Source organism: Euleptes europaea, chromosome 2 (genome assembly GCF_029931775.1).
Source record: "Euleptes europaea isolate rEulEur1 chromosome 2, rEulEur1.hap1, whole genome shotgun sequence".
Lineage (NCBI taxonomy): Eukaryota > Metazoa > Chordata > Lepidosauria > Squamata > Sphaerodactylidae > Euleptes > Euleptes europaea.
The window spans coordinates 83,695,244-83,704,916 of NC_079313.1; the positions used below are offsets into that span (position 1 = coordinate 83,695,244).

The window sequence follows — 9,673 nt, forward strand, 5'->3', positions numbered from 1 at the left end:
TGTGAAAAGTTATATCCACTAGTTTCTGAACACTGAAAGTGCAGCTAAAAGCACAGGAACAAACTGAGCCATTTTTTCTGGCCAGTTAACAATCTTAAGAGCTTTACTTCTCCACTGTGCAATTAAGCAGTAAAAGGAATAGAGAATGGGAAGGAAAAAACCTCTTGCACAAATTACTGTTAAGATTCTAGCTTGGTACTTTCTGATGAGACTTCCAATTGGTCTAAAATATAACAGAAACATGGACTTCTCAGAAAGCAACAGAAATTATCTAGCCTTAAGTATTCAGCGGCAGCAGTTGTTCCCGAATAACACATATGTTATTATGTTCCCGAATAACACAATGCATGCATTGTGGATATACGAGGGCTTTGTCCTTGCATGTGTGAACAGTATGCGAGGGGAACCAACTCACTGATCCACAAGATGCCTTTGCTAGGATTCCTCAGAAACATGGCTTACCTCTTCTGTACTGAAGCGCTGTTGGATCATCTATTTGTGCTTCTTTTAGAGAAGGCTGGCCTACAGATACCGAAAACCGAGCAGAGAGAGGAGTTTCCGTATTTCTATTTCTATGTTGAGAGCTGCGATTGAAAGCTAAATCCTTATTTCTGTTCCTTCATAACATGCTCAAAGCTTCCCCATCTGTCCAAAGGCCAGCTTCCATTTCCCCTTATTAAGCAAAGTTTCACTTTTCAAAAATAAACCACAACTCAAGACAAACAGATCTACGTGACAGCAGCAGGCCTAATCAGTCCGATGGCAGCCTTATTAAAGAGGCATTCTCCTGTTTGGATCAGAGTTGCCAGGTCCAGGTTGGGAAATACCTTGAGATTTTGGGGGCAGAGCCTGAGAAGAACAGGGTTTGGAGGGGGAGGGACTTCAATGCCATAGAGTCCAATTGCCAAAGCAGCCATTTTCTCCAGGTAATGTTCTCCATTGGCTGGAGATCAGTTGTAATAGTGGGAGATCTCCAGCCACCACCTGGTGTTAGATTCTGTAACTCACTTACTTAATCTGCTACCATTCAGATTGATGGATCTTGGTTTTTGGCTTATTGAAAATAAAGGTTAGTCACACTCAAAAACACCACAGAGTCGTTTTCTTAATCAAATCAATTCTTTACTAACTAATCTCAACGGTAGGGTACATGGGTTAAACAATAAACTTCCTACATAGCTACGTTCCCTAGACTTGCTAGACTCCTCTAGCAGTTACTACGCTTACTCACGAGTAGCCATTCTCATAGGGAGAATGTACTCTTCCATCCTCTCGGGTTGGTAACTAAAAACAACTAGGCAGCGGTTTCTCTTTCAAACAAAAGATATACCAAGGCAGTAAAATGTAGATTACTTTGCCTACGTGACCATATGACATGAATGCAATGGCGATCTGCTCTTCCTGACCATTTGGCTAATTAACCCTTGACTGTCTGACATGTAACGAATCTCGCTGTCTAAAACCCAACACCTGGAGGTTGACAACCCTAGTTTGGATCTATATAGGCAATGGAAAGGCTGATCTGATCAACTAGTAGAGTTTTCATGGTGTCTTCCAGATAGGGACAGAATTTTGTGGTTTCACCATTGCTGCTGTGGCTGCAGATAAAGCACAGTAGCAACAGGGCTTCCAAATGGCAGGATTCCCCAGTTTTCCTGCCCCAGTCCTCCAACAGCAACCATCCCCCTTCCATGTGCCACTAAGGCTGTTATAATTTTAAAAGAAAATCAGCACTAGAATATTGTTAAGTCGATATACTGTTATAACTATAGGTACAGCAGGTTCTCTGGATTCCCAGCTTTCATTAAAAGAAAATTAAGTCTCTAGTCTAGTCCCTTCCATTGCGAAGATAAGCCTTTTTGCTTATATCTCCAAAAGGAAAACGGCTAGAGGCTTACTTCAAAAAAAATGAAAGCTCAGATTCAGAGAGCCTACTACACTTACTAATAGAATAGTATATTGATTAACTAGATTCTTGAGCTGATTTTTTAAAAAAGCACTCTGTGACAGGGAGGAAATGGCTGCAGCTGAGGACAGGAGCAGGGAAATTGGCTGTCATGTGGGCCAGAAAACCTGAATTTTCCCACTGCTATCTAAGCTTTGCTGTGGTTCCCAAAACTTTGGAGCAAAGCAGGTTTGAGAAAGATTGGAGAAAAGCCAGAGAAAACTCTGGTGGTGCACAAATGCACCACAATGCTGTGGGAAAGCAGGGGAAAAACCTACCGTACTTCCCACAAGCATAGTATTCTGCGCAGATAACCTGTCTGGACAACACCCATGTGTTCTCTGCTCAGTCCATGTAACAACCTAGTGTGCTAACTATGCCTGGAACATTCACAGAGAGTTCTTAAAAGTATCCACGCATGCAAATGTTAACTGTGGGAGGTCCGGGGCTCCCCCCCTTGGCCCCCCCGGCCTTCCCTTCCGTCACCCCTCGCAGGAGAGGGGCTTCCTCGGCCTCAGATTGCTCCGTTGGGGTTTCTGGGCTCTCTTCCCCTCTGGAGTCCGCCAGCGTTCTGAGCTTTCCCTTCAGCCCAGTCGCAGCCTCCTCATTGGCCTCCACCCGCCTCCTATTTAGGGGATCGCGTCTCGGCCAAACCCCGCCCCCGAGCCCATAAGTTCCTGCTCTTTCGGTCCGCCGCGGGAGAAGCCGTGTTCTCCGGCCAGCCCCGCCCTCTCCCAGCTCTGGCCCGACCGCCTCTCAGCTGTTCCCTGGGCGCACCCTGCTCCGGCGATTCTCCGTCTCGCCCATCGCCTCCTCTGCTGTCGCCCCGCCCCGCCTGCCTCTTACCGCCGGCTTCTCCGCCGGGCTGCCTTCCCGAGGGGACGGGAGAGGGACCCGGTAAGCCTGTGGCGCCTCCCCCGAGACTCCTCTCAACCCTGGCGCCGCCGAGCGTCTCTCCGGCGCCCCTGGGCCCGCCGTCTTCCTCCCCGCAGGGGGGCCATGTACCCCCCTCCAAGCCCGCGACCCCTGCCTGAGGCTCTGTCGCGGGACATTAACCAAACAACTTGTTGAATGGGGAAGTTAGACCTGGTATTGGGTATGCCAACTGCTGTACCCACCAGAACATGGTATCATCCAAGAGTGTTTTTATTGGTAAATAGCAGCCATCGGAGTCCCCAATTTGGACTGAAACCATTGTGTTGGATAAGGTGAAGTTAGTCCTAAATAAGCTTTACAATGCCCCAATTCAGGATCACTTGCTGTCAAATGCAGGATCCAAGAGCCCTGTCTGAAGCACATGAGAATTTAATAAATGGCAAGTTCACAAATTTCATTATGATGGCAGCCGTTGTGGCTGTCCTTACTCACAATTTTTGCTCTTAAGCCCTGATTAGCAGTTGTACGTTCATCCCAAAACATCCCCTTGTACCTGAAGTTCTCAAATACACCCACAAGTTTAACCACAGAGATCGATGGATGGCTCTGCTTCTCCTCCATCAGGCTGAATCCCGTTGAGCTGAGCAGAAATCTGCAAATTGCATATGAAAGCCTAGCAATTATTTTGCTTGAAATGTTTCTGGAACATACAAAAATGACTTAATATATCCACTCAGAGTTCTGAGAAACTTGCAAATTATTTGTCTTCTCTGTGTTGTGGGGAAAACCCTTCGCAAATATTTGGACACAACACCATAAAAGGAAAAACTAAGAGGAAGTACAAAGGGTAAAAGGAGCGGCATTTACAGAGTTTTATGAGCACAGAGTACACTCCTATATTCTTCTAAGTCCGTTGAAGTTAATGGGCTTAGAGGGATGCTTAGGTTCACTTTAATATATTCTTTGAGGGCTGATATACCATTAGGTAGACAGAAGGACTAACAGTGCAATCCTAAGGGGGAGTCCAAAAGGGCTCAAGGAGCAGACTGAGAGTTACCCTGGCATATCCTAGAGATATACCAACATAAGGCTCAGTTATGCTGACGAAGGCCCCTAGCTTCACTCTGCCACTCTCAGGCACCATCACAGCCCTGCAACATCCACCCGTTGGCACAATAGATGTGTAAGTGCCTGCGCCAGCATGGTGGGTTTGGGGGCATGGCTGCATTTAGTGAACTTCCAAAGCCCTTTCAGCCTGAGAACCCCCCTGTCAGAGGCAGAAAGTTATGCCACTAAAAACCACAGCATAGCCCACAGGTGCCCCTGAAAGTGAAAAACCAAGTCCCCCCGCCCCATGTGCAAACATGCCCATAAGGTTCAGAGCTGCTAAGGAAGGCAACGAAGGGAACAACCAATCACCTTCCTCCCCTGCGATGGCCAAGCCCCCTCCCCAGCACCCAACTGTGGGCCCACCAGCCCTATAAAAACCCCGGCTAGGATGCAGCACAACTCACAAGGTAGGACACGGGGCACAGGACTCTGTCTCAGAGCTCCCTGCCGTGCTGACTTAGAGCAAGCGGGGAGGCACTTTGATGGTGAGAAAAGCACAGAGAGGGTCCCAGCACTACTGGGCGAGCACTTTGTGCCAACACCCAAAGGGGAGAGCACATTCTATACTCTGTGGATGACCTCTTCCATTTCAGAATCTAAACAGATACCTCATCTCTGGAGGCAGGACCCACAGGAGTGGCTAGCCACACACTGACAGGTAAGAAGGAGCCTGTTTCCCAAATCTACTTCCTTGTTTCCCTTGCTTGAGGATGGGAAGGGAACTGCCCCAACAGTGACATCTCTCACACCCGAGCCCAGCAGCATTACAGTCGAGTGGGGGGTGGCAGGAGCCACAGCCTTTTGGCATCATGACTAGGGTCACTTGGATTGCCGGGCAACTATCGCCCAGCTCAGAAGCGAAAATTGCGCGCACCGCCATGCCACATCACAACGGGCCCTTTACCAGCGACCGCGCATGATCGCTACTCCAGCTCTGCCCGAAAAACCTCCCGCTGAAGGAGAGGGGGAGTGGCAGCCCTAATCATGGCCCATCACACAGAAGGGAGATTGCTACACAGCAAGTGCTCCAAGAGACTTGCCAGGGGAGGGGACCCAAGTTTTCAGTTCCACATTGGGCTATATGCTCATTCCTTTTCTGGGTTCCCGCTTTGTTGTGGGGGGGAGGAGTGCAGCCTCTCCATTCTCAGTGGAGTAGGTTGCTACACAACCCTTGAACTCATTCTCTTGCAGGAACAGAGCCCTGTGCAGCAGCTGCCACGATGGATGGATCCTTAGCAGTCACTTAAGTTGCCAGGTCCCTCTTCGCCACCGGCGGGAGGTTTTTGGGGAGGAGCCTGAGGAGGGCTGGGTTTGGGGAGGGGAGGGACTTCATTGCCATAGAGTCCAATTGCTAAAGCAGCCATTTTCTCCAGGGGAACTGATCTCTATCGTCTGGAGATCAGTTGTAATAGCAGGAGATCTCCAGTTAGTACCTGGAGGATGGCAACCCTAGCAGTCACTGAGCACTTCAACACAGGACAGGTGAGCATGGTTTAGATAGCACCAGCCTGTGCCTCAGGAGGGGAGGTTGTGGACAAGTTCTGCCCCATGGGCCAGGGAGTGAAGACCCTGGCAGCCTGTGACAGACATGGCTGCTCCCAGCAAGGCACTCGTGGCTGCCTGTTGTTGCTGGATGTGTCTCTGTTTTTCCTTTCCTTATTTGTGAATCCAAGACAAATATCAAAGACAATTTAAAAGCTCTGCATCCCAAAATAAGGTTTGAACCACAGCACATCATACACCCTCACATTTAGGGGACTCTGCCCTCCAAGGGGACATGGATGATGTGGGGTGGTCCAAAGATTGTTTTGGAGTGCAGCAGGGCCCCAGTTTCTGTGTGTGAATTTGTCCTGGAGACACCTCACTTTAGAGCAACTGGCACAAGACCTGGACTTTGGACCTGAGACAGCAAGGTAGACTTCCTCCGAATGTGGAGGATCCACTTAAGTATTTTAATTTAATCGTTTTTGATAGCCTCTTCTCCTTGTCTGTGAATGTGTTGAGACAGCAAGGGAAAAAGTCTGCTTCAGTGCAAGACAGCTCTGTGTGTGTTAAGTCAGTGGCGGAAAAGTCATGGTGAATGATAAAGGGGACTGGATGGAACTGCTGTATGCTCTTGTGCTCCTGACTCTGTGAAACTACTAGATAAGCACCAAATGGTGACGTGTCATGTCTTAGCCTGGAATTAGGATAAAAGTTCATTCCCCAGTACAATCGGGGCCCAGTCTTTTATGCTTATTAAGGCGGCTGGACCACAGCTGTAATAAAACTGTTTTCTCGACTAACGGTCTCGGGTCTCTCTCCTCCGCGAACCTCCGTTATCCCGCAACAGACCAGGAACCAGTAAATATACCCTTGAAGGGCAGAGTCCGCTGAATATGGGGGTGTATGATGTGTGGTGGTCCTATCATTATTTAGGGGTGCAGAGCTTTTATATCTTCCTCAGGATTCAGGAACTAGAAAATGAGAATAAGGAACCAGGAACTGGGAACAAACTGGGAACTGAAAACCAACTTCAGCCTCAAGTTTGAGTGGATGATGAAGTTACCCAGGACTATCAGCTGAGGGAACCTCAGAGCCTACTTGGAGATGGCATCAGCCAACTTCAACAGGGTATCCGCTGGTGAGCTCGGTGGACGGTCCACCAGTTATTCTAGCTGTATCTGGAGAAGTGAGCTGTGACCCACAAAAGCTCATACCCTGCCAGAAATTTTGTTAGTCTTTAAGGTACTACTGGACTCTTGCTCTTTTTTATGGTACACCAGTAAGATATCCAGTCTCTTCCCTGTACCCCACACCAGGCCAACACATTCCATCCCAGTGATCTCCAGTACAGAGATCCTCCAAAAAGAGATCCCTCCCAGATTAGAATTGCAACCCCTTCTCCCCGTCCTGTTATTCGGGATTGATTCGGGGTTTTACCATAGAATTTCCAGCAATTCCTAGATCTACCCTTTGTCACTTACAGAATTGCTGTAGGAATTGCCAGAAACTCTTCCCATAGTTTCCAGTATTTCGTAGAGCTACTCTTTGCCATTTTGTAACAACTTCCAGTAAGTACACAAGGCTGCATTAAAAAAATATATCCTGTGATGATGTGCCCCCACCCCACAACACTCCAGCTGGTTGCCAGGTACTGCCTGGCAAACCTATCCCTGCCCCCTACTCAGAGGAATCTGCAGCAACCAAATACCACCCCCTTGTGAATGCGACGCCAACAGCCCCCATCCCTAGCAGTGCCATTTCCAGTGGACTACAGAATGCAGCTGGCTGAGAAACGGGCCATGTGCCTAATAGCCCTCTGGCAGAGCTGGCTCCAGACAGCTCAAGGGGAGCTGAGGTGGAAGGAGTCACCCAAGAATGATCATAGCTGGCAGTGCCAGCTGTTAGAAGCTCAGCCACAGCTGGAGGCATCAAGCCAGCTGGCTGGAGAGGTGGAAGTAAGGCAAGTGTGCACCCAAGGATACAAGGGTATGGTGGCTGATGGGGAGGAACCTGCCTTCTGGGCTGGGTTGGTTAACTGAGCGTTCTGGATCACCAGGTGTCAGATAACCTTGCATTGTAGTTTTGACAGCAAGTCCTGTGAAAGGCCCAAGCTTTGAAAATATCCTGATGTCCAGTTAGGTGTGTGGTTAGACAGCTAATTTGTAGTGTTTGAAGTGGTGGCTTTCCCTCCACAAATACTCACACACACACCTTCTGAATAATGTGTTTGTTTATTTGATGTATTATTAACCGGGACCCAAAAGATATCAGGAAAAAATGGATTGCTGACAAAGAAACTGATAATGATATGCGCCTAATACAAAAGTCCAAGTTCTCCCTATGGTATCCGTTATTCAGATCGAATAAGTTCTTCTCAAATTATTTAATGGAACTTTTGGACCCAGGGTTAAGGAGAGCATTTACAACGGCACAATTTCAAACGATGCCTTCAACTTACACCCATGGCAGATATAAAAAAATTCCCCATAATCTAAGGCTATGTCCCTGTTCCACAGGTTCAATAGATAGGGTTTCCAGGTTCCTCTTCGCCACCGGCGGGAGGTTTTGGGGGTGGAGCCTGAGGAGGGAGGGGTTTGGGGAGGGGAGGGGCTTCAATGCCATAGACTCCAATTGCCAAAGCGGTCATTTTCTCCAGTTGAACTAATTTATATTGGCTGGAGATCATTTCTAATAGCAGATCACCAGCTAATACCTGGAGGTTGGGGGGGAGAAAAACGGCACCTCTGTACTCGTACCAAAAGGTTTAGAAAAACAGTACAGGAAACTGTATATACACAAAGTGCAAATATTTATAAGCTACTGAGGTGAAACATAGACCATATACGTGACATATATACAACACAATTATATACAATATGTACAGTTCACACAAAAAATGTAGAGAAATTTCCAAAGGTCTCAACTGAGTACCAAAAATATATAGAGGAAGTTCCAAAGGTCTCAACTGAGTACCAAATGAATGCTAATATTGTAATCCTTGTGTAAAGTTCATATAGAGCCACAATCATTGATGGATACGGCCGTTTCAGATCCACAGCAGTGGAAATCTTTCTTCAGTCCTTCTAAAAATTAATATATTACCATATTTTTTGTGTGAACTGTACATATTGTATATAATTGTGTTGTATATATGTCACGTATATGGTCTATGTTTCACCTCAGTAGCTTATAAATACCTGGAGATTGGCAACCCTATCAATAGAGGATCTCCCACATATTTTGTTTAGTTACCCATTTTACGACTCCATTCGTTTTAAATTAACCCAGCATATCCCAGATGTATTAGATACAGCTGAGGGCCGAGTTAGATTTTTAATGGCAGACGTTAACTAAGATCATGCTTAGTGTGGTTTTTTTTTTTTTTTTTATCATGTTAAGGAAGAAATTTATTGAAAATTAGGCTCCAAAGTTGCCACAGAAAGAATATTCTAGGGGAATTATGACATTTAAATCAGCAACAATATGTATATATGCAACTGTCTGTAACATTTTAAAATTTTTATTCAATTCTGGGTGTTGCGGGTTATATATTTTGTATGGTTTTAATCTGAACATTGTTAAGGTCCGTGACTAAAACATTAATAAAATTGATTGTATTATTAACTGATGTTTTCATTGAATGCTGCCTCTATCTTCACTTGCATTTGGAGCACACGACGTATGTAACACTCGTGGCTGCAGCAGCAATCGCAATCGTTCATCAGCTGTCAAACGACCGAGGCTCGTACTGCACCAGCAGAGACAACCGCTAGAGAGCGCTAATAACCTACTGCACAGGACGCCGTTCACCGGGCAATTCCCAATATCATTTGAGGGGGGTCAGTTCTCACAGAACTCCTCCAAGACTCTGCAGGACCATCCTGTAGTAACACTCCACGGGGTTAGGCTCGTCTTCAGGGCCGCCAGGAGGAAACATGATTGCAGGAAAACTGACAGTGTTATAATTCTTATTTCCGCCTAAGCGCCTGTGGCTCCCCACCCTATTCATAATGGTATCGCCCAACGGCACGTCACTATGGGGAGGCAGAGGGCGGGAAAAAAAAAACCCAGTTCCTTTCCCGCTCTTTTCACTGTGGACGCACTATCCTTTAACATCTCTATGATAAAACTCCTCCATACTTTGCATTGGCCATTAGTCCGGAAGTGTTAAGGGCTGAAGGGGGCCGTTACCGAGCGTCACGTGTTGACGCACAAACTCCGTGACCCTATGGATGGGGTCATGTGACAAGGGAAGAG

At 47.0% G+C, this 9,673-nt stretch overlaps 1 protein-coding gene across 1 annotated transcript in view; it reads right to left on the minus strand.

The window, feature by feature from the left end:
• PIM1 (Pim-1 proto-oncogene, serine/threonine kinase) overlaps nt 1-9,673 on the minus strand; it is a 256,447-nt gene that overhangs the window by 221,651 nt on the left and 25,123 nt on the right. The gene's annotated exons all lie outside the window — the stretch shown is intronic.